This window comes from Taudactylus pleione, unplaced genomic scaffold (genome assembly GCF_031769625.1).
Source record: "Taudactylus pleione unplaced genomic scaffold, aTauple2 ptg001818l, whole genome shotgun sequence".
Taxonomy (NCBI): Eukaryota; Metazoa; Chordata; class Amphibia; order Anura; family Myobatrachidae; genus Taudactylus; species Taudactylus pleione.
Window position 1 is genome coordinate 187,510 of NW_028286215.1, and position 21,223 is coordinate 208,732.

Genomic DNA, 21,223 nt, shown 5'->3' on the forward strand with positions numbered 1-21,223 from the left:
ATCTACAGTAGTCTGCAACTTTCAATTTTAATATATTTCATAGACCAGGACTGGGCACCAGACCTACTGTAACTCCACCAGAAAAACTACTTTCTTATTAACTTTTATTTTATTGAGCTCCACATGGTTTCTGCAAGATCTATACATAGTATCAATGTAACGTGACAGCTCATAAGTATTATTCAGTGTAAAATGACATAGCTGGGAAAAGCACGCAGAAAGAAAATGGCAGACGGTCATGTGGCGGGTTCAGTATATTAGTTCGATATGCGGCATGTCAACATGAGAATACTGACACGGTCGTTATGTCAACATTCAGGATGATGATACTTGTTTAGGTAAGTCTGTCCCTAACCTAATGTCGACATTTTGACAAGTTGACATTTCATATGTTGACATTCTGTCCATGTCAACATTTTCCAGGTGTAAACATCAGAACTGTTGACATTATGAGTGTCTACATTGTCCATATCAATATGCTGATTGCATACCCATGGGGCAAGGGTAGGGTAATGGTGCATACACACAGTCAGATTTTTCTTCAGATCTGGACGATAACGATTTAAAAAAATCGTTCAACGTCTGTCTAGCACAGACGTTGATTGGTCAGAGCTGCTAGTGTCTAGCACAGACGTTGATTGGTCAGAGCTGCAGCGCTGCTAGTGTCTAGCACAGACGTTGATTGGTCAGAGCTGCAGCGCTGCTGGTGTCTAGCACAGACGTTGATTGGTCAGAGCTGCAGCGCTGCTGGTGTCTAGCACAGACGTTGATTGGTCAGAGCTGCAGCGCTGCTGGTGTCTAGCACAGACGGTGATTGGTCAGAGCTGCAGCGCTGCTAGTGTCTAGCACAGACGTTGATTGGTCAGAGCTGCAGCGCTGCTGGTGTCTAGCACAGACGTTGATTGGTCAGAGCTGCAGCGCTGCTGGTGTCTAGCACAGACGTTGAGTGGTGAGAGCTGCAGCGCTGCTGGTGTCTAGCACAGACATTGATTGGTCAGAGCTGCAGCGCTGCTGGTGTCTAGCACAGACATTGATTGGTCAGAGCTGCAGCGCTGCTAGTGTCTAGCACAGACGGTGATTGGTCAGCGCTGCTGGTGTCTAGCACAGACATTGATTGGTCAGAGCTGCAGCGCTGCTACTGTCTAGCACAGACGTTGATTGGTCGGAGCTGCAGAGCTGCTACTGTCTAGCACAGACGTTGATTGGTCAGAGCTGCAGCGCTGCTAGTGTCTAGCACAGACGTTGATTGGTCGGAGCTGCAGAGCTGCTACTGTCTAGCACAGACGTTGATTGGTCGGAGCTGCAGCGCTGCTAGTGTCTAGCACAGACGTTGATTGGTCAGAGCTGCAGCGCTGCTAGTGTCTAGCACAGACGTTGATTGGTCAGAGCTGCAGCGCTGCTAGTGTCTAGCACAGATGTTGATTGGTGAGAGCTGCAGAGCTGCTACTGTCTAGCACAGACGTTGATTGGTGAGAGCTGCAGCGCTGCTAGTGTCTAGCACAGACGTTGATTGGTGAGAGCTGCAGCGCTGCTAGTGTCTAGCACAGACGTTGATTGGTCAGAGCTGCAGCGCTCCTAGTGTCTAGCACAGACATTGATTGGTCAGAGCTGCAGCGCTTCTAGTGTCTAGCACAGACATTGATTGGTCAGAGCTGCAGTACTGCTAGTGTCTAGCACAGACGTTGATTGGTCAGAGCTGCTGGTGTCTAGCACAGACGTTGATTGGTCAGAGCTGCTGGTGTCTAGCACAGACGTTGATTGGTCAGAGCTGCAGCGCTGCTGATGTCTAGCACAGACGTTGATTGGTCAGAGCTGCAGCGCTCCTAGTGTCTAGCACAGACATTGATTGGTGAGAGCTGCAGCGCTGCTGGTGTCTAGCACAGACGGTGATTGGTCAGCGCTGCTGGTGTCTAGCACAGACATTGATTGGTCAGAGCTGCAGCGCTGCTACTGTCTAGCACAGACGTTGATTGGTCGGAGCTGCAGAGCTGCTACTGTCTAGCACAGACGTTGATTGGTCAGAGCTGCAGCGCTGCTAGTGTCTAGCACAGACGTTGATTGGTCGGAGCTGCAGAGCTGCTACTGTCTAGCACAGACGTTGATTGGTCGGAGCTGCAGTGCTGCTAGTGTCTAGCACAGACGTTGATTGGTGAGAGCTGCAGAGCTGCTACTGTCTAGCACAGACGTTGATTGGTGAGAGCTGCAGCGCTGCTAGTGTCTAGCACAGACGTTGATTGGTGAGAGCTGCAGCGCTGCTAGTGTCTAGCACAGACGTTGATTGGTCAGAGCTGCAGCGCTCCTAGTGTCTAGCACAGACATTGATTGGTCAGAGCTGCAGCGCTCCTAGTGTCTAGCACAGACATTGATTGGTCAGAGCTGCAGTACTGCTAGTGTCTAGCACAGACGTTGATTGGTCAGAGCTGCTGGTGTCTAGCACAGACGTTGATTGGTCAGAGCTGCTGGTGTCTAGCACAGACGTTGATTGGTCAGAGCTGCAGCGCTGCTGATGTCTAGCACAGACATTGATTGGTCAGAGCTGCAGCGCTCCTAGTGTCTAGCACAGACATTGATTGGTGAGAGCTGCAGCGCTGCTGGTGTCTAGCACAGACGGTGATTGGTCAGCGCTGCTGGTGTCTAGCACAGACATTGATTGGTCAGAGCTGCAGCGCTGCTACTGTCTAGCACAGACGTTGATTGGTCGGAGCTGCAGAGCTGCTACTGTCTAGCACAGACGTTGATTGGTCAGAGCTGCAGCGCTGCTAGTGTCTAGCACAGACGTTGATTGGTCGGAGCTGCAGAGCTGCTACTGTCTAGCACAGACGTTGATTGGTCGGAGCTGCAGAGCTGCTACTGTCTAGCACAGACGTTGATTGGTCGGAGCTGCAGCGCTGCTAGTGTCTAGCACAGACGTTGATTGGTGAGAGCTGCAGAGCTGCTACTGTCTAGCACAGACGTTGATTGGTGAGAGCTGCAGCGCTGCTACTGTCTAGCACAGACGTTGATTGGTGAGAGCTGCAGCGCTGCTAGTGTCTAGCACAGACGTTGATTGGTCAGAGCTGCAGCGCTCCTAGTTTCTAGCACAGACATTGATTGGTCAGAGCTGCAGCGCTCCTAGTGTCTAGCACAGACATTGATTGGTCAGAGCTGCAGTACTGCTAGTGTCTAGCACAGACGTTGATTGGTCAGAGCTGCTGGTGTCTAGCACAGACGTTGATTGGTCAGAGCTGCAGCGCTGCTGGTGTCTAGCACAGACGTTGATTGGTCAGAGCTGCAGCGCTCCTAGTGTCTAGCACAGACATTGATTGGTGAGAGCTGCAGCGCTGCTGGTGTCTAGCACAGACGTTGATTGGTAGATCCTGCTTCTCTGGGCTTTATCAGCTAACCTTTATTGAAAAAGAATTCTGAAAGTCCAGTATATTATCATGACACTGTGTATACATGTTGTGATGGGGAATGCGCCAAGGTTTGCAAGACCATACCCAGATTTTCTGGGATGGATGCGCCAGCTCAACAGCAAAGTGGAAAAACATTTTAATTAAATGCTGCCAAGAATGTATATGATTATGTGTACAGTGGGTCCTTGTAACTAAAGCCTAGACCTGAAAATGATCATATACATATTCTTAGTAACAGAACAACACATGGATGGTTCCCTATAACCAGTGACATATTTGGCAGCCCAGGCACTAGTGACCGTGAGGGTGAGGTGGGGGTGTGCTGGCATTGGAAGACTGGTCCATTACGCAGGACTGACTGCCCACATGATGCTTCTTCCCCTATACAGGCAGAATGCAGCCACTTATTCTGCACAGTGCACCCCCTCAACCCAGAGTTGCCGACTTGTAGCTCCCTCCTTCCGGGAGGGAGCTGTCGGGCATCCTCAGCAGGGGGGCGTGTCCCATCAGAAGGGGGCGTGACCTGGACTATGACTAGTCAATGGGGCGGAGCATGGGCGTGACAACGCGATTGAGTCATCAAGGCCCCGTCCCCTCTTCCAATGCCAAGATAAATGGCAGTGTGAAGCAGGGGGTGGAGCCATGATGACGCGAATCGCGTCATCGGGCCCCCCCGCTGATGGGGATAATACTGTATTCGCGGGGGGAGCGGCGGCGAGCCAGATGGATCGCCGGGGACCGGGAGACTTACCTACCTTTCCGGGGGGCCGGGAGCAGCACCCGATTTTCGGGACGCTCCCGACCAAATCGGGAGGGTAGGTAAGTATGCCTCAACCCTACATCTGCTCCCATGGGTGCTCGCTTACCTATGATCCTCCTATTGCTTCCCTCTATCTACAGCTGTCTGTCCACCAACCTAGAGCCGTATTCAATTTGAGCCGAGCCGCGATACTTTTTCGCGTCCTGGACTTTTCGCCTACTTCACAAAAAAATGTTGTTAAAGGCAACCAGAGCCCCACAAACCACAGCTTAGTCCACTCTCAGGGGCACCACACCTCCAAAACAAATGCAGACAACAACAAATAGAGTAGTCCAAAAGTGCGGTCTTCTAATGATAAATCCTGTCGGGGTGAAGAATGTCTCTTAAAAAATAGAAGAGAAGAATACACAGCAAGTTATGCCCAGGGTACAGGAACACCTTGAGTATTCTAGACTCTTCCGTCTGTGACTCACCTCCCAATAGAGAAATATGTTCACATAAAGTTATCTTTCTTGCATCAAAATACGGTTTTAGATATTAATATTCACACGTTTCCCACATGGAGCCCTTTTGGAAAAACACTCACCTGGGACCAGGTATAAACGTTCCCATGCGGGAAGCAATTGGGAAGCCGACTGCCTAAATACCGGCAAGGGTGAAATGCCGGGCGTCTAGATGTAGACGCCCGCATTTCCCCGACGCCGGGAGACCGGCGCCCGGCATCCCGATCGGGACAGCCGCGGGGAGGGAGGGTTAGGTTTAGGGCTCCCGGGGGGGATTTAGGGTTAGGCACCCCCCCGGGAGGGTTAGGGTTAGGCTAGAGGGAGGGTTAGGGTTAGGCACCCCCTCGGGAGGGTTAGGTTTAGGCAGCGGGGAAGGGGGTGGTTAGGGTGAGGCACTTAGAGGGGGGATTAGGGTTAGGCACTTGGGTAAATTAGGGTTAGGCACCCCTAAGGAGGGTTAGGGTTAGGGGGGTTAGGTTAGTAGGTACTCACCTATCCACGATCGGGCTGCCGATGACGGGAATCGAACCGCCGGCCGTATTTCATACCCATTCCTCTCATGCAGTCCGGTCTGACAATAAGTCCAACAATTAGAGTTCCTTCTAAGATACTTCACCCACAGCTGTGCGAGCAGCCTGGAAGCCGAGAAAAAAAAAAAGGTACGCCCTGATTCAGAGCGAGCGCACGCAAATAGCGTGCGCCTCTGAATCAGGCCATAAATGCAGAGACGTGGCCACACCACCCTTAGAAAAAAAAAAAAGAAAAAACTATTTGCTACGGCGCTGTTAGCTCCCCAGCCAGGGGCAAATCCAGGGGTGAGGAGCCTCCCCAGCCCCACAGCGGCGGCAGTCACTCTGGTCCCAATGCCGCCCAGCACACAGCAGCGTTTGCAGGAGCTCAGCAAGCTCCGGAAAAAAAAAAAAAATCCCCGATCACTATCTGTTTTTGGGCAGGTGCGGCCGTTAACGCATAGGATCCAGGAACTTATCACAGATCCTATGTGTATTCACCCGAAAAGAGATCATTTTTTGGGCGAATAAAACGGACGATAAAACAGGATCTAATTGATAGGTCAAAGGCAATTAAAGGGTTAAAATCCCGTTTTACCCAGCCAAAAAATAATCGGGTCTAATTGAATTCCCCCCCTTATACCGTATTCCATCATATTCATGATACCTATGAGACTCTGCATGTAATGTGAGCCAGTGCTGTGTGCTCGCCCCAAAGCTAACATGTGACAGCCAATCCTTGGGAGCCGATGGCCTTGCCCCCTCAGTGTCACAGTGGTGCGCACATTGTTTCATGGGCGAACATTGTGCTTTTGAGTTGCGTGTTTAAGCAAAATATAGTTTCTTTTTCATAGGAGAGGTTTTACCAGTTTTATTAAATGATTAACAACGAGGGCTAAAGCCAGACATAAGGGTATAGGTTATGTATGCCTGGTATATACCTCTATATTCGACTATTAAAATATGCAAATTTCTGCGCAGTTGCTGCCAACTCTGCGTCAGCCTGACAGCCGGCTTATGCGCTCTGTGCAGGGATGACATTAATCCCAGTTCCACGTTCTCCTGTGTTACTGTTACAAGTCACTGTCACGACTTGCCTCCTTCCAGCAGGTTACCCAGTCAGGACGAGGTTACTCCAGTTTCTCCGGTCACTCGGCGTTCAGCACGCCTCAGGAGGTGACGTGTCATTCACAGTGCTGCCTGATTGGTGCCTCGTCCTATTTGTACTCACTGGACTTTTGCCGCCTCGACGACTATAGCGTATCTGCGAGTCCCATCGGCTTGGCTGCATGGTCAGCGTTCTTTTTTCTCCTCTTGGTACAGAATTGGACCTTCCCGAAGTGGCTTCCGTGCTACTTCCGGCTCTCCAGCTTCTTCTACGGCTTCCAAGCCGCACCGACACCGCCGTGCTGCCATCGGCTCTCCAAGCCACAGCATTTACTTCAAACTACATACTAACGGCTATTGCCGCACCATCGGCACACAAGCCGGACCATCGGCACATTTTCCGCATCATCGGCACATTTGCCACACCATCGGCTCTCAAAATGTTCCTACAGTATTATTAACCTCAATAACATTTATTTCCAGTCATTTGCAATCAATTTTGACCACCTCACAATATTATTTTCTTCATCTAGTTAAGGCCAAAAGGTTGCATCCAGCTAGCTGGCTGACTAAGCTAAGTGACACAGTGGGCGGCACTAACATGTGGCAGTTCAGCTTCCCAGTTCCAACACAGATACAGTGTGTTATACAGAGTGGGTTGGATACACCAATAGTGCACTTACTGTGACAGCAGTGTCGGCACAGCGGGGTGCTGGCGGTGTCCTCAATGCGAGAGTGCCAGTGGTATCCTCAATGCGAAGTGCCATCAGTATTGGCAGTGTGGCGGTGTTGGCAGAGTGGGCGCCTTGGCAGTATCCAGAGTGCATAGTGCCGGCAGTGTCAGCAGAGCGGGGGTGCCAGCAGTGTCCTCAGTGCAGGAGTGTTGACAGTGTCGGCTGTGCAGGGATGCCCTCGGTGTGGGAGTAGCGGCAGTGCGGGGTCGCTGATGGAGTCCTAGTTACGTGGGGCAGTAGTGCAGGGTGCCGGTGGTGTTGGCAAAGCAGGGGTACCAGTGGTGTCCTCAGTGAAGGGTACCGGCGGTGTCGGCAGTGCGGGTGTGCCAGCGGTGTCTTTAGTGCAGGTTTGCTGGCTATGTTGGCAGTGTGGAGGTTGCTGACGGTGTCCTCAGTACATGGAATGGCAGTGTCCTCAGTACAGGGTACCGGCGGTGTCGGCAGTGCAAGGGTGTTCTCATTGCAGTGTGGCGGCGGTGGCGGCAGTGGTGTGTCGGCAGCGGGGCTACCGGCGGTTTCAGCATTGGGGCTGCCGACAGCTGGTGTGGCGGCAGTGGGGGGTGGCGGCAGCAGGTGTGTCGGCAGCGGGGGGTGCCGGCCACGGGAACTAGCGCCATCTTCTCTTTCTCTGCATTCAATGGGCTTAACGCTGATTGGCTGAGAGCCGTGACAGACGGCTCTGTCAGCCAATCAGCGCTTTGCCCATTGAAGGCAAAGGGATTTTTAAAAATGGCCGCTCGAGGCAAAACCTGGAGACCCAACAGAGGATCGCAAGGTTTTGCCTCGATTAGGGATCCGGGGCAGGAGGAGTGATCCGAGGGGCGCCTCGGGTCGCCCCGAATCCCCGAAGTTCATCAGGGAACTGGACCCGCTCATCTGTACACACAAGCCACACCATCGGCACATTTGCCGCACCATCGGCTCTCAAAACCATAACATACCATCTGACTACCTACTAATGGCTATTGCCACACCATCGGCACATTTGCCGCATCATCGGCACATTTGCCGCACTATCGGCTCTCAGAGCTATAACATACTGTTTGACTGTGTACTAACAGCTATAGCCACACCATCGGCACACCACACCATCGGCTCCCAAAGCCGCATCTCTCCTACTGTATAAACTCCTTCTAACATTTGCCGAATACCATCTGACTAATATTTGCCGCATCATCGGCTATTGCCGCACCATCGGTACAAAAGCCGCACCATCGGCTCTCAAAGCCATAACATACCATCTGACTACCTACTAACTGCTATTGCCGCACCATCGGCACACAAGCCGCACCATCGGCACATTTGCCGCATCATCGGCATATTTGCCGCACTATCGGCTCTCAGAGCTAGAACATACCGTTTGACTGTGTACTAACAGCTTTAGCCGCACCATCGGCACACCACACCATCTGCTCCCAAAGCCACATCTCTCCTACTGTATTTACTCCTTCTCACCTCAGGATTCCAGTTGACACTCCTGTAAGCTGCTACTACTCCGAGCAGAAAGTCCAGGCGGCCGCCTAAGTACCGGTGAGTGAATTAACTCTTAAGGGAACAACGGGCGGTTGTTAGTGGCGTTAGACCTCGTAGCCTGTAGTTCTAGTCGGCTTACTAGGAGTGGTCACTGGTAATCATAACAGTTACACGAGCGTATTGCCAGGAAGTGGGATGGCAGGACTATTCTCGTGCAATTTACAGTACGCCGCGAGACTGCGTCTATATGCTAATGGTACAGCCAATGGGTTTTTTACAGAGATGCCCAACGGCTGTGATGTAAAATCTGCCGCTCTGTATAATAAGTTGCACATCGGTCGGATATTATTCCAGCCCTATGGTTGCTCAGAATATCCGTCTGAAGATGTCCTGCAACTACGAAAAACGATGCAGTCGCTGGCCGCGATACGCCCGCGTTCAGCTAGCCAACCCCCTGTTACCAACGAGGAACTCCCACTGAAATTATCTCCCTCTGCATTTAAATTCATTCTACATTCCACCGGAGGTAACAATCGGAACACATGTGCAGCGCGACACGGACTCATGCGCACACTGACAGCATTCGTCGTTTGCGTCCATCTGTGAGTCAGGAAGGGTCATAGGACAACCTTTGAGGTTTTTACATTTATGGAATTTTATAGCGTCCGAGTCAGATACTGCGCAAATGGTCGATGTTGCCAACTTGGCATGTGTCTAAGTAGTAGCGATACTCCGTCATAGCACATTGAATGCTCCGATGTAGGGTAGTAAACTTACTGAAGAACCCCAGGTGTGGACGGATTATCCCCCACCCCCCAAATGTTACAATAAATTGGTATCCTGCTATCAATATTAGAGCAGATATTTGGTACTATGCTCTTAGGTAATCGGGATGACTGATACATTTGGCGCGCCAATTTCATCATGGCCCCATAGGCAAGTGGGGACGCAACTCTCTGCCAGAATTAATGACCTTTTGATCAAATATTGAACATATAGGGCCTGATTCAGACCCGCTCATGAGCGCATAGCGCTCGCAAGCGGGTCGATGGTCAGCCAGTGCGCATGCGCGAGCCCCGGAGCGAGTGAGAACTTCACTCGCTCCGGGGCTAGCTACAAAACGGGGCGGCTGTCGATGTTGATCGACAGCTCACCCCGTTTTGTAGGCAGGGAGGGGGGGTGGCTGGACAAACGGAGGTGGTCCCGAAGGAACGCCTGCCATTTGTGGGCGGCCCTACTGACATCACCAGTGATGTCAGCAGTGAACTTCCTGCTCTACTAGAGCAGGAAGTTCACTTGGGCCTGCGGGAACCGAGACCCTACCACAAGGGTCTCGTCGCAAGCCCGATGGTCGCGATAATCGCGACCATTGCCAGGCCGCTCGCAAAAGCTGTGGGTGGTCACCCATAGCTATGCAAGTGGCCTGGAGGCGGATTTAAAAAAAAAAATCCGTCCTGATTCAGAGCGAGCGCTCGCAAATAGCGAGCGCCTCTGAATCAGGCCCAAAGTCTTGTCTATGCTCTGGGCAGACCGATTAGCCGGGGAGCCCTCCACTTTGGTTCCTTCTGATCAAACTGGCTTTCTCCTGGCAGGTGGTGGAAAGAATAGGACAAGCCTTAACTATAATACGGAAAATATCTCGCACAATGGGCCTGATCCATCAGGGATCGCAACTGCGACAGCGTACTCAGATCGGCTGATGATGCGTGCCGCACATGCGCATGCTTTGCAGTGCGCGTACGTGAGTTAGCAGTGCCATCACCTACGCAGACAGAAAGCCATCGTAGACCTAGAGACGGAACGTCGGCGTTTGGGGGTGGTGACGGGGGTGTGGTTGGAGAAACGCAGGCGTACCTGTCCGTTTGAACGCCGTTGCATGGGCTTGCATAAATTAGCCACTGTGACGGCATACGCAGTTTGTGTACACACTGCGTGCGACGAGGTTAGCAATTTCTGAATAAGGTCAGTAAGGTTAGCATTTTACACAGTTAAGTTGTATACCTGCAAACGGTCGTCACCTGCTTCGGTACACGGATCGACTTCCTTAAAGTAGTTTTATACATTATGCTCCACTATGGAAGTGAAGACTAAACTACTCGCCTTAAAATGAAAGATCTGTATCTGCAATAACGATGGATTCACAATATCCTCAATACTGATAGAGCAGGTTCCTACTGTATAAAGGGCTCTTAAATCTTATATTATACCAAGTGTTCTTTTATCCTTAATCCGGTTCCTTATTAGTTTCCGCAAACATTGAGACCTGAGAATATTGCTAAATCACAAGTTCTTCCTATACATATATTCGTAAAAGGATTTGATGTTCTAGATAAATCATTGCATAATCTATTGTTATGTTTCAGCAAGACAAAGGTCTCCCTCTGGAAAGGCCGTAGTCCCATGGAATTTGTTTTTTATTCACTATACCTTAATCAACAACAAAGGCGCACATTTGCAACGAATAGTTCCATGTCAAGGTCAGATGACAACAGGGACTACAGTAAGATGTTGTATAATGCGCCATTCTTCAAAAACAAATATCTATATAAAAAAAACATCTGCAGGTGTTGGAATTTGGCAAAAAAAAAAAAAGCCATCCATCATATTTGTCATTGACATGGACCATACGGTGGTCTTCTCAAAGGTAAGGGAGTTATATGAAACCTAGACGAGGCCCTAAAGGGAAACGGGTTATTAGGTCAAGTAAGTGAGAGCTAAAATGCTCTTAAGGTGGACCAGAGCTCATGAGGCTATTGTTACAGCTATATAGCCATAATTGGCTTTAGTGAGGTCAGACAAGGACAAGCAACGCCCTAATAGGAAAAAAAAAAAAAAAGTTGCACTGCATAATAGAAAACATGCATATTATTGTATGGGTATAAAGTATAATAATCACATTGTACTATTAAATTATACAACCAAATGTAAAACAGCCAACGTGTAGCACAAGGTTATCATTATACAAAAGGAGTCCATGTGCCCCAGGACAACAGAGTTCGCTCTGCACCCTGTGCCACGATCAAGGATATTTTTGTGTGCGGAAATACTATTGTGCAACATGGCAGAGTATGTGGCCTTCCTACCTATATATCTGTCTGTTATTACCCAGTTTTGTTCTATTAATGTTTCTAGTTGTAAAGAGCAACGGAATATGCTGCGCTATATAAGAAACGTCATGATGTCGCCCACACTCAGACCTACTCTGGGTGGCGGTGCATCTTCACCGCACCGGATCTTAGATCTTAATGAGTGTGGCAGAAACTGAGGACACGGTGGGCTCCATCTCGCTGTGCCCTCAGGTTCCAGATTCAAGCAGGAGGTGGTACGAAGCATTTGAACAGCTGAACCGCATCAATTTGGCGTCCCAAGTTTGTGGCTGAATGTCTTGCCTTCGTGCACTAGCGTGCATTGGAATGTGCAAGCTCTGAACTACGCGTTGACAGCGTTGATGTGCGGTGTAACACGACCGGTGATTGAAGACACTCCACCATTGGCGCACGATTGTGTGCACCGTTGGCACTTGCATCTGCCCTATGGTAGGTGTTGTGTCTCCGTCTGAACATGGGGCCTGAATCACTACGGAACGCAACAGCGATTGCGCACGTAGTCTCACTGCGATAGTATGCTAATCCATTGCGATCGCTATTCTGCCGCAGCACAACATAAGGACGCCCGCCTTACCTTACACACATCTGTAATGTTTAGCAAGACTGCAAAACCATCAGTAACATGGAGTACCATCACAGCCTCACACACACTTACACAGGCTCTGACCTTACTCAGGAATTACTAACCTCATCACACACAGTGATTACACAAGACTGAGACACCATCAGTAACATGGAGTACCATCACATCCTCACACACACTTACACAGGCTCTGATCTTACTCAGGAATTACTAACCTCATCACACGCAGTGACTACACAAGACTGAGAAACCATCAGTAACATGGAGTACCATCACATCCTCACACACAGGCTCTGACCTTACTCAGGAATTACTAACCTCATCACACGCAGTGATTACACAAGACTGAGACACCATCAGTTACATGGAGTACCATCACAGCCTCACACACACTTACACAGGCTCTGACCTTACTCAGGAATTACTAACCTCATCACACACAGTGATTACACAAGACTGAGACACCATCAGTAACATGGAGTACCATCACAGCCTCACACACACTTACACAGGCTCTGACCTTACTCAGGAATTACTAACCTCATCACACACAGTGATTACACAAGACTGAGACACCATCAGTAACATGGAGTACCATCACAGCCTCACACACACTTACACAGGCTCTGACCTTACTCAGGAATTACTAACCTCATCACACACAGTGATTACACAAGACTGAGAGACCATCAGTAACATGGAGTACCATCACAGCCTCACACACACTTACACAGGCTCTGACCTTACTCAGGAATTACTGACCTCATCACACACAGTGATTACACAAGACTGAGACACCATCAGTAACATGGAGTACCATCACAGCCTCACACACACTTACACAGGCTCTGACCTTACTCAGGAATTATTAACCTCATCACGCGGTATCAGGCTTCAGGCTGCGTTTGGCATCGCAGTGGATAATTTATGCATGCCCATGCACCAGCCTTCAAAAGCACTGGCACGGCTGCGTTCGCCCGACCCCCAGCCCATCACCCCACACAAACGGCACTTCCTGTCAATCACTCTGCGATGGGTCTGCGTAGTCAACATTCACAATGGCTAGTTCGTGTACGTGCATGCGCAGTGCGCGACAATTGGCCAATTGCGTGCGTAATCGCAGTTGCATACAGGCCCATGGCCTCTGTGGTAGCATCTGTGCTTGTGAGAATGCAGTCGCTTTTGCTGACGCGCTCTCGACACTCCCATAACAAGCCCACGTGAAGGATTTGTTTGCGCACACTTCAGGCCACCTCCCGGGCACCGTGGTTTTTCTCTCATCGGTTCTGAGACCAGCGGTCCTATATGCAGCACCGTATTTGTGCGTACACTCAGGGTATGCGCCGTAGCGATTTTCAGAATATTTGCGCATGTGCAGGAGGAACAGAGCAGGAAGCTCTCCACTGACATCACTGGTGTTGTCAGTGATGCCTCCCACAAACGGCAGGAGTTCCTTCGGGAACGCCTCCATTTGTGTAGCCACCCCCCCGCCTGCCTCCAAAACGTGGCGAGCTGTCAATCATAATCGACAGCCGTCCCCTTTTGGTGCGAGACCCATAGCGACGGAGCGCCTGTCGCTGGCCGGGTCTCGCATATGCGCAGTGAGGGACCATTGACTCGCTTGCGAGCGCTGTGCGCTTGCGAGCGGGTCTGAATCAGGCCCTAGGTCCGTCGGCTTCCCAACTGCATACCCTCACACAAGCCCATAATGTGGGAAGCCACCCACTCCCACAAGTTGTACATCGTGGTTAGCCCACAAAGACACTAATTAGCCAATAGTAACAGTCACAAAGTTAGAACTGACTACAAGTGACGTTATATGAGATGGAGTTTTCACCATATATGACACATTGGGGGCGATTCGCTTCCTGTCAGTAACGGTAGAGGATTCCCCATTCATGAGTGTGAACCAGATAAAATCAATCAGGTAATTTTAGTGCATGCCCAAAACATCAGACGGCAGAAGCAGCGGGTTTAGTATCTGATTATGTCTATTGAATTGGGTAACGTTTCATAGCCTAAAGATTGTCAACTACAGTCCACAATATATTGCGCCCGGATGCGTCGCTTACACATCTCAGCCTCTTTTTTAATAAGACTTTTCGTTTTATCCATTAGTAATACCATGAACGTTTCATTATGTCTTAGGGGCCTATTTATCATTAAATATTTGCTGTATTTTCACAGAATACACCCCAATGTATGAAGAATTTATCTACTATCTGTTGCAGTTCTTACATTTCCAACAGGAGCCACAGCCCCATAGGTTTCATTGGGGGATGCGATACTGCCGGATTTACCAAGCTCCGGAACGGGAAGCATTCCCAAGTTTGGCCCCCGCAGCTTTTTGCATCTAAAAATGGCGTTGTGCTGCTGTGTCCTATGGGCTACATGTCGTAAATATCACCGGGAGAGGGTTCCTCCGGAGCCCTCCCCGCCAATGGCCGCCGCGCAAGTGTCACCTGTAGACCGCGCCTGCGCAGGAGTCCCAATATGGGAGTGACGAGATCGCTGATGGGGTCACTTCATTCAATCGCAGTGACGGGCTCCTGTCCATGCATGTGCTATTTTATACATTCGGGCGCTATTATCACACACTGTAATGCGATCGTGGGCGCTAATATCGCGTCCATATTGCATTGAGTATATTATTATTGATAAATGGGCCCATCTAAGAGCAAGTAAAGGCTACTATAGGACATTAAAAGATGGCAAATGATGTGTACTACTGAGCTGTATAAGAAACATAAAAGAGTGTTTATACGTGACTAAGTGTGTCCCCAGGGCTCTCGGGTTGGGAAGAAGGAGCTTCTCTAATATCCCTTTTCCACTAGATTGCCGTGTCGCACCCGAGATTATGTTCACGCAGCCATCCCGGGCACGACCCGGCTGAGAGCCCTGTCAGACAGTCGGCCCAACCCGGCACTAATGCCGGGACAATGATGCCATCGGCATCCAGTGATGAGCCAGCGCAGTGAATGGGACCCAGGTTGCATCACTAGCAGGGTTGAACACTGACATAGGGCTAATTCAAGCTTTGATGGTGCATCTAAAGAAGTACCGCGACGGATCAGCGCCGCTGCAAGTGTGCATCTCCGTATGATCTAAATCGGCCGCGGCGTTAGCATAAAGTACTAGGGCAATAGACGCGTCCACATCTCCATCCACGTTACCTGCATGGTTCATATCTGAAAATGTTCATTTTGATTTACTGTACATTATCTTCAAAGTTGTTGTTTTTTTATTTCATTATTACTTAAAAGACGAACTCAAATATCTGTAATAATAACTTTTATTCAGAATTCTTCTGGGTAACAGACTTTGTGAATGGGAAACACACCATCCACACTGTGGTCTATCAATGGCCCTCAAGAATATTCGAGTTTGCAGCTATGTAAATACCATTCAGTAATGGTGCGAGGGTCAGTTTATTAAGCGTAAACTTTGGTTTTGCAGTTGCGACCTTTCATTCTTGTGGCTGTCAATTTCCTCCCATGATGCGATCAATTATTTATTTTGTTAATAATTAGTCCCAGGGATGGCTTCATAGCCAGTGGCCTGTGCTGCTAGTGTTTCATCCCCTGAGTAATCCCAATGATTGAGGTGACTAATGCTTTGTCATGAGCCAGCTAGCAGAGGAATCACGCCTGAGCCTTGCGGTTTACCTATAATAATCAGCAGGGCCAGCTGGCTTAGTGATCCCATGTACAGCATCGGTTCTTACACTACGGAGCTGTTACACGACCACGTACATCCCATGCAGCTCCCCTCTTCATAAAGTAGAGCGATAGATACTATTCTGGGTGTCCTGGAGAGGGTGCGTCATACATGCCTACCCTCCCGGTTTTCGCGTAACCCCCCGCACCCCCGGAAGGGTAGGCATTTCTCCCGCATTCTGCCCACTTCCTAGTGAAGTGGGCAGAATTAGGAGAATACCCGCGGCAATCGCGGGTCTCCGTGAAGGGGGCGGGGCTTAAGCTGTGATTCTGCATGAATCACAGCATTTGGCCCCGCCCCCTATGTAAATTGTGCCCAATCGCGGCAATTTTACCGCGAGAGGGCGGGGCTTAATGACGCGAATCGTCAAGCCCCGCCCCCGTCGGCCCCCTGCTGCTTCTCTTACCTGGGCTTCTCCCGGGAAGAGAATATTAAAGGTAGGCAACCCTGGGGTGCGTGCTATGCTAATATGCTGGCTTTGGGCCTGATTCAGCAAAGGGCACAATTACACAGGCGCACACAAGCAGCTTTGCAATTCCGTCCTTGCTAATATGGTAATGCAGCAGGAGGAGGAGTCACGCCTCCTGCATCCATTAATGATCTGTGATGCGTCCTCGGACGCAGCATCTGATCGTCTGTGCGTCCCCCGGGCCGGCTGGGTGAACATGGGTGTCACACAGGCTGGCCGTCGTAGATGAGGGAAGAGGCCAGGAAAATTCCATCAGCCAAGATCTTGGCCTCTTCCCTCCCCCCAAAGGCGGTTACACGCCTCCTTTTTGGGAAACTGAGGTCGTCGCCACCCCCCTCCCCGCCCACAAATGGCAGCAGACTGTCAATCGCAGACAGTCTGCTGCCGCTCTGCATACGATCACGCAGGACCCATTCTGCACACGTTCTGATCGTCCTGCGCACGCGCAGATTCACAATAATCGTGAAACGGCGTTCAGCAGAATAAGGGCCTTTGGGCCTGATTCAGATCCGCTCGCGAGAGCATAGCGCTCGCAAGCGGGTCGAGGGCCGGGCAGTGCGCACACGCGAGCCCCAGTGCGAGTGAGAAATCACTCGCTCCGGGGCTCGCTACAAGATGGGGCGACTGTCAATGTTGATCGACAGCTCGCCCCGTTTTGTAGGCGGGTCGGGGGGGGTGGCTGCACAAACGGAGGCGTTCCCGAAGGAGCGGCTGTCGTTTGTGGGCGGTCCTACTGACATCACATATGATGTCAGTAGTGAATTTCCTGCTCTATTAGAGCAGGAAGTTCACTGAGGCATGCGGTGGACGAGACCCTACCACAAGGGTCTCGTCGCAAGCCCGATGGTCGCGACCATCGCCAGGCCGCCCGCTAAAGCTGTGGGTGGTCACCCACAGCTAAGCGAGCGGCCTGGAGGCCGGGGTAAAAAAAATCCGGACCGCCCTGATTTAGAGTGAGCGCTCGCAAATAGCCTTTGTTTGCATTAGTGTTGTAAAGCTTAAGTGTCAGTATCATCAGTATGAAGAAACCTTTAATTTGGAATTACTGCATAATGGTCCCCCAGGGCAGCACAATGGTATAAGTACAACTGCAGGGCTCTCCGTAAGTAATCCTTGGCCCATATTCAATAGTCCGCAATATGCGGCTGTATAGATTGTGGTAAAATACGGTATTCCAACTTCCCCATTTTCACAGAAAGTTGGACATAACTTGGCCGGATCTGACCCAGCATAGGACGGAGATGAGCAAAAATTTGCGCTCAATGTTTTCAAAAACGTGCCAAACGTCTCCATGCAAAGAGATATATCCAATGCAAAATCAGCCTCAGAGTCCCATTTTGACTGGAGAGGTGGCATCCCCATACTTGGACAACTGGGATGGAGGAATCCCTACACATGTACGGGACTCAACTGGTCAATTTGTGCCTTTTTACCAGTACTGACCACTTACTGCGGAATCTGTTAGATCACATTCTGATTGGAAGAATCTTCCCAGGAGATCCGCTTACTGACCAGTGTGTCCGGGTCTCCAGATCATCTTGAGATCCAGCCCCGGATCTGCTAGTTGTGTGTAACTTGGCCTATCATGTTTCAGGTCACCGATTCAGCCATTCGTGGAACATCCTTATCAGAGCCATAATTAGACTTTTTGGTGCCCTGTGCCAACGAGAGTATTGGCGCCCCCTCCCCCCCCCATTTTTTAAAAAGGGACATAAGATAATGCACCTGAATAAGGGCCATGGCCTCATGGGGAAGGGCCAGGGAAGAGATAGGGGAGGCCAGGAGATGCTGAGGATAAACAGGGACATAATATAGTGCACCTGAGAGAGGGCCATGGCCTCATGGGGAAGGGCCAGGGAAGAGATAGGAGAGGCCAGGAGATGCTGGGGATAAATAGGGCCATAATATAGTGCACCTGAGAGAGGGCCATGGCCTCATGGGGAAGGGCCAGGGAAGAGATAGGGGAGACCAGGAGATGCTGAGGATAAAAGAAGAGGAAGCTGCAATTGAGAATGATAATACATAGGAAAGTTGACAGGCCCAAACAGCGCCCCCTGCCCTGCGGTGCCCTGTGCCATGGCACTGGTCGCACTACCCTAGTTACGGCCCTGATCCTCATCCAGCTTCTCCCAGACAGCAGGAAAGCTGGCCAGCAAGATACGGTGAATGGGTTTTACATTACCAACGGCCAGGGGCGTTTCTAGAGAGGAGGGAGCCCGTATGCAGTCTCAGACACGGGCCCCCTCATCTCTGCCCGGCGGCCGGCAGCGCACTGAGCTGTGCGTGGCCAGCGCCGGAGTTATAGACTCTGGGCACTAGAGTGTGCTCAGAGTCTATAGTGTATGCACAAGTCACCGGGAAAATGGCCACGACGGCCATTTTCCCTGTACTGCAAATGCGCAAACGACGGAAAAATGGCCGCGGCGGAAATTTTTCAGTTGTTTTACAGCGCCAGACCCCCGCGCCAACGTGGGACTTCGGAGAGGTAAGTAATATTATGGGTACAGGGTGTGCGGTGTGGGGCCCCCTGGACCCTGGCCCGTGTTCCCTGCACACCCTGCACCCACTATAGATACGCCTTTGCCAACGGCCCCATGGCAGGTGCAATTCTGACTCTTGCTTCTTATGGCTGCGGCTGTGTATCTGGGAATGAGTAGACGTCACTGACACTCCCATAAAGCGCCCGTGAGACGAACTTGTTTTGCGTTCACTTCCAGTCACCGCCAAGGAACGACCCCATCACTTTCCTGCCCCATTTCTGATCCCATCTGTCACGATCGCAACAGCATTTTTCGTGCGACCCTTTTGCGCATGCGCAATTGCTAAAAATCGCTCAACTACATGGAAATCGGTATTGTGTGCAGATTGCGTGCGACTCGGAAACAGGTCCTGTTTGTGTTGTCCTGGAATAGACAATTCGGCTTGATTCAGAGGTGAACGCAGTTCAGGCGCGGCTGCGGTTTCTCACTTATTCGCAAGTGTGCAAATCTGCAAATTACAGTTCACACCCTGCAACACCCACCTTGCATATCTGAGCAATGCTCAAGTGCGCTGATGGGTCCGACTTCTCCACCATCTACACAATATCGACCCCTCCCTGGTGCAGAGTCTCCCTAGCAACTTTCTCAAAACATGGCCACTTTGGCTGCGGTGCTGCGAAAGAGAACGCAGCCGTTTGTCGAAACACGCCCATGACACTCGCATAACTTGCCCATGACACCTCCTCACTTTGCGTTGACCTTAGGTCACCTCCCAGTCTCCACCCTGACCCTCCCACACATCCGCCATTACACATCTTGGTTTCCTTGTGCGCTATAAGGGTTTTCTAGACTATTTGCACATGTGCAGTAGTAAAGCATTGCTCAAATGTGCAACATCGCGCTGCATGCACCTCTTAATCAGGCCCAATATGATTAAGCAATGTATGGACTGTGGGCCTGATTCAGACCCGCTCGCAAGCACTTGAGCGCTCGCAAGCGGGTCGATGGTGGGCTCTGTGCATGCGCAGGGGCCGCACTGCACGTGCGCAAGCCCCGGAGCGAGAGAGTAATTCTCTCGCTCTGTGGCTCACTACAAGACGGGGCGGCTGTCGATGTTGATCGACAGCTCGCCCGTTTTGTAGGCGTGGCGGGGGGGTGGCTTCACAAACGGACGCGTTCCCAAGCGAACGCCTGCCGTTTGTGGGCGGCCACACTGACATCACCAGTGTTGTCAGTGGGAGAGCTTCCAGCTCTGTGAGAGCCGGAAGCACTCTGGGACTTGCGGCCACGAGACCCTACCACAAGGGTCTCGTTGCAAGCCGCGATGGTCTTGACCATCGCAACCATCATCCTGGCCGCTCGCAATAGCTGTGGGTGGTCATCCACAGCTAAGGGAGCGGCCAGGAGGCCGCACAAAAAAAAAAAACCGCCCGGATTCAGAGCGTCCGTCTCTGAATCAGGCCCTGTTTCCCGTTCAACTGCTTAATAATTTCCTCTCTCTCCTATGTGTCATTTGCATCCCTTAACTGCAATAATGTTTCCGGCAATAGTAAAGTTCATGATTGTGTGATTCATATCCGTCATTAAATGTATGCGGACAGTTGTCCTCCAAATGAAAGACACAATGCAGATTGCAAGGTTGCATAATTATACGCAAAAAAACTCCAATGAGCTGTATGCAGTATTGTGCCCGCGCCACTGGGCATTTCCAAGTTTCCCGGAAAAGGTGCTGTGCCTGTGTTGTACAATAAACACATGCTCTCATGTATGGTAAGAGGGCTATTTAGCTGCCATAAGGGAGAAACTGTGTCAGTGAGGTCTGCGAGAGGGACAGGCACACGGCCTAATCGCTAGTGTCCTCTGGCAGGGTTCTGTTTACTGAAAACATTACTGCAGGATCCTCAGTGAAAAGATCCCCGTTTCTATCAGGGGACGGGTGCGGGGCAATCTCTTAGCATGCCCAGGAGAATTTTATCTGGATGCAGTATAACCCTACTCAGGGAAAAACCTGATTGTCAGAATTGCGGAATTGCAAATTGAAATCAGGTTACCTTAATGGTTTACCTACAACCGTTCAATGTACACTTTCCAGTGCTACACTATCCACTATCCCACTGCCAAAGAACTCCAATTACAGCAGAGGTGGGGAACCTTTTTCTGCCAAAGGGCCATTTTGATATATATAACATTATTTGCGGGCCTGGTTCAGGCCACGCCCCCTCCGCGTGACTTCACACGGGGGCAGGGCCACAGTCGGTGGTTACAGCAATACCCGGAGCATCCTGAGGATACTCCGGGGAGCTGTAAGGGCAGCGGTGTGAACGTTTGAAGCATCCTAAGGAGGCTCCAGGCGGCACTGCTGCATAGATTCTGGCTGCAGGGTGAC